Here is a 4,670-nt window from a genome sequence, read left to right as displayed (position 1 = left end):
GGTACCGAGCCCCAATAATACTCGAGGAAGGAGGGTACCGAGCCCTAATAATACTCGGGGAATGTAGGGCGTAATGCTCTTTATAACGTAAGATATGAAAGTAAGTTAATACAAAAGAAAGTATGAAATTAAGAAAGTATGAATGAAAGAATATAAGTTTATGTGTATTGTATAGTGTATGATTAACTAGAACTCACTCAGCGTAGCTGACTTTTAGTATGCACGCAGGTGAGTAGGACGAGGCAGCTCGCTTGAGGAGACACATGGCACTGAATAAGAAGCTGGCATCAGAAGACTCAAGACGTTTAAGTTTAATGTTTCGTTTATTTTGAAAGACAAAATGATGTTTTAAGACAAGACGTGTTTGTTAAGAAATGTTTTATGAAAGCTTTTATATTCCGCGAATGTTTTAATTAACTCTGATATTTAGAACTGCGTTTATGAGTAAATCCAACACGAAAGTATGGCTACCGGTAACGGGGCCTTACAGTTATCGATCCCTAAATTATTTTTTTAACAAGATATTGTGTGGAGTGTGGACCTTATAAAACTCTCTATTTAGAAACATAAAAGAAAATAGAACTTTCACCTGTGAAAAGTAAGTCTTTGAATTAAGGGCAAACGAAAATATGACACTTTCATTCAGTACTTTATTAATAGAAAAGTGAGTAAATTACAAACTTTCTACTTTATATATTACCTTACATACAAAACCTGTCATTTAACCTAGAAAATTAGGTTAAAGGTCATTTGTTTTAAACAAGCCGATTTAACGTATTCGAAAGCCTGAAACTAACTAAAATGTTTTTCCTTATTTTTTTTAGGCGTATATATAGCACCAAAAACTATCTAAGAAATACGGAATATGAATGATATGTAGTGATAATGAACATGAGGCCTTACTTCTTTGTTTGTAACCTATCAATAAGTTACTAATTCTAAAACAATAAAAAAAACTCACTTTTAAAAACTCATAATACATAGCCCTTTTTTCATATGGAAGCTTAAAGTCTTTGCCTCATTTAACTGGTTTAAAAAAGCCGTCACTTTATATGTCATTCTCATAAAACTAACCTCAAAAGTTAACTTCTATATGTGACGGGTTAAAGCGTTTTTATGTAATAGTTTTTCAAAACAAACGGCACTTGATGTACTTTTCAGCTTAAATGACGCTTTTCGTAATTTAAGTAGCACGTAAAAGACCAAATTTGTTATTTACTCTAGAAAAGTTTATTAACTATCACTCTAAAACTATCAGGTATCACCGATTGTCTTTTACCGAATGCTCAATTCCGTCGGTAATTATCGACAAATCTCGATGAAAATTTCTACAATTATTTTTTTATATTTTAAAAAGTAGCTATGTAGTTTAAAAAACTCATTGGACTGACGGGAAAGGATTACCAAGGGAACATCAGTAATAGTCGATAAGATATCTGATAATATTTCCACCCATTCACTTCAAGCGATTTTCGGAGCATGTTTGGGATTAACTTTGAAAGCACCTTAATAACTTATTGGCTTTTTTAAAAAGCCAATATCTTAAAAAGTGTTTAACAATCATAAAAATTCTTTTTATTTTAACTTTTTAAAAAAGTTGAAAAATAGTTTTCAAATAGCCTGAAATCTTAGGTTTTTAATTTGCTTTTTGAAAAAACTAATAAATTAATAAGCTATTTTTAAAATCAATCCCACAAATGCTCTTGGTGTGGACCCAAAATTGTGTCTCTTATTAAAGGATTGGAATTCCGATAACAATTTTGTATAGGTTTTTCAAGTGACTTTTAGTAAAATATGAATATACTAGGCTTTTGTCTAGCGAGTTGCGTCGGGCAAGCCGATATATCCGGATATTCATAAAATACAAGCATTATCAGTCCTAAGTGTTAAGGTGGTAAATTGATGTGAATTTGATTGGTTTACGTTACGCGTGTTATTGCACGAAAACCAAAACAAAAAGTTATAAAAATTGAGATGGACCAATGGGGTGACGCTGGTCGGTAAAACTCGAGCATTGGTAAAACCCGAGTGTTGTTGATCCCTGCAAATTCGGTTGGTTTTTTCATGTTCGTTACGAAACCGGAACTAAAAAAAAGAAATGACATTCGGTCGGTATTCGTTATGGTACTGGAAATAAAATAAAATGCGGTAAGTCTAAGCAAATTAGGTCAATTTCTGTTATGTTCGTTACGGTATGCCAATATCATAACTAAAATAACACAAATATAAACATAACAAAAATATAAATATAATTATTAAACTTTAAAACGAAAAGAAAAAAAAAAACATATAAAGAACTTGGCCCAGTGTTACACTGCCAAATGGACCAATCATGTTTCAACGCCACCAAAGTTTTCTTTCATATATATTAGTAATTGCCCAAAAATCTAACTAATCTAACCCTAAACTATGCAGTTAATGTCAAAAAATAACGGATATCGGTTATTGCGGTGGATAACGGGGTGTGTGTGTGTGTGTATAACACCAAAAGTTATCTAATAATATTAATACTTAAGTCTTAATACCAAAATCATAAAAGTCAACAATTCAAAACACAAAATAACAATATTTTTAATTTAAGACATAATTCAATCAGTTAATCGAAAGCCATGAAATCATCCTCCAAGTCCACATCAACCAAATCCTAGAGAAGAAACAGGAAGTTGATTGCCGATGTCTTTAAGTCTTTCAATAATAATCAGATTTCGGGCTTAGGGTTAAATAAAATGGAATTGGGCTATGGGCCAAAAAAAGGTAAGGGTTTGGGCCAAAAAGTTTTAACAAATTTGGGTCAAAAATATTTTACTGATAAACTAGCCGATAAAACCGATATATCGGTTGTCAAATAGCGGCAAAATAGCGGTAAATATTGCCGCAAATATCGGAACAGCTATTTGGAGCGCTATTTTACTGATGGCCGCTAACCGCTATAGCACATTAGCACCGATATTGATAGCATAGACCCTAAAAGAGACAACCCAGTCATTTAGATAACCGTTTTCGTCACTCAATCATACCTTCTTTTTTGTACCCCAAAATTTCTTTTCTGGTGATTAAAATGTTGGATTATGTAGTCTGGTGATCGTAACAAGACAAAAATACTCCCGGAATCTGCCTCTTTGTGACCGTTTGGCATTGTATATCATCTATGTTAATAAATTACGGTGATCTACCAACTTACTTTTTTAACCATCGGTATAGTGGCTTGTGTTCAATAACAAAATGGCATGTTTGTGGCCTAAAATCACACCGTGTAATATCACCCCGAACAAGCCCTTTCAATACCCAATCAAAGTGGGTGCATAACAATTTGTCGGTAATCACCGAGACTATATCGCATGTGTTTAAAAACAAAAACAAAAAATAATATGTTATGGCTTCATTGACTTGTATAACTAAATCAAATCAAATAAAAAATTACAAGGTTGGTGGGTTGCCATTTTGGTTAAATTGTTGTCAGAAATTACCTGTGGAATTCATTGACTGTCGGTAATTACAGTCGAAATTGGCGACCAAAGTTTTTATTATAATACTTCCTCCGTCCCGGTTAAAGTGTTTTAGTCTGAAAACACGAAGTTTAAGTTAGATTAAATTATTGTTTTCTTTGCTTACCAAATGACAATAATGCCACTGGAAATTGGGTCCATCAATATTGTTTATTAACGTTGTATGTGTGTATTTAATAGTAAACTTGGAAATTAACTAATAAATTTTGAAAGTGAATATTTGTAAATGGGCAAATAAAAAAGGAAATGTTGAAACTTTTAATAGGACGAACGAAGTAATAGTAAAGGAAATTGGATTTTAATGATGCAACATTTTTCCAGTTGACCAATAATAATCTCACTTTAGAAAAATAATTACAATCGGTCTCGCTTTTCACACTAAGTGTTTTTATTGGACCCTCGTTAAGAAAAAAACAAAAACTTAACGCCGTTAGTTTTTTCAAATTTCAAACTGATGTTTTAGAGATTTTGATCGGTATGAGAGTACAAGTCGATTGATGTAAAACTTACCTCCAAATGTTGCTTTAAACGACAAAACAGTGCTTCAGTTCGGTTGTTTAAACTTTCCAATTAACCAAAAACAAGCCTTTTTAGCACCATTTCAAGGTAAATTTTATATCAATTGTCTCGTATTATCATTTTAATCTAAAAGCCTTAAAATATTAGTTTGAAATTGGAAAAAAACTTGTTAAGTTTTTTTAACGAATGTCCAATGAAAACAGTTAGTGTTACATGTGAGACTAGTGGCTATTATTTTCTAATATGAGATCATTATCAACCAACTGTAAAATAGGTGAAATTATTAAAATTCAAGTTGCCCAATAATAATAATATATTGCCCACGCTCATTTTACTAAACGAGGATCACATACGGCTTCTCGCTGATAACCATTATCACTGGCGGAATGATCCATTGATGATACTCATTGGTTTAGTAGTGTGTAAGGTAGATGTGGGCAAAAAACTCGGTTCCGGACTCAACCATGTGTCCTAACCAGAAACCGGTTCCTACCAGACCCAACTCGAAGGTATGAATAAGGTTTTGGTTCCTAAAAAAATCGCACTTAGAACCGGACCCAACCCTAATCGTCGGATTAGTTCAACCTATACCCGAACCCGGCCCAAAACCCGATAAAACCCTGTCATACACTCGACTATACCTGG

This window comes from Bidens hawaiensis, unplaced genomic scaffold (assembly GCF_021521415.1).
Source record: "Bidens hawaiensis isolate Kalapana, Puna unplaced genomic scaffold, B.hawaiensis_p1.1 tig00016699_1, whole genome shotgun sequence".
Classification (NCBI taxonomy): domain Eukaryota; kingdom Viridiplantae; phylum Streptophyta; class Magnoliopsida; order Asterales; family Asteraceae; genus Bidens; species Bidens hawaiensis.
The sequence above is the reverse complement of the archived record's forward strand: the minus strand, read 5'-3'. Positions refer to the sequence as shown.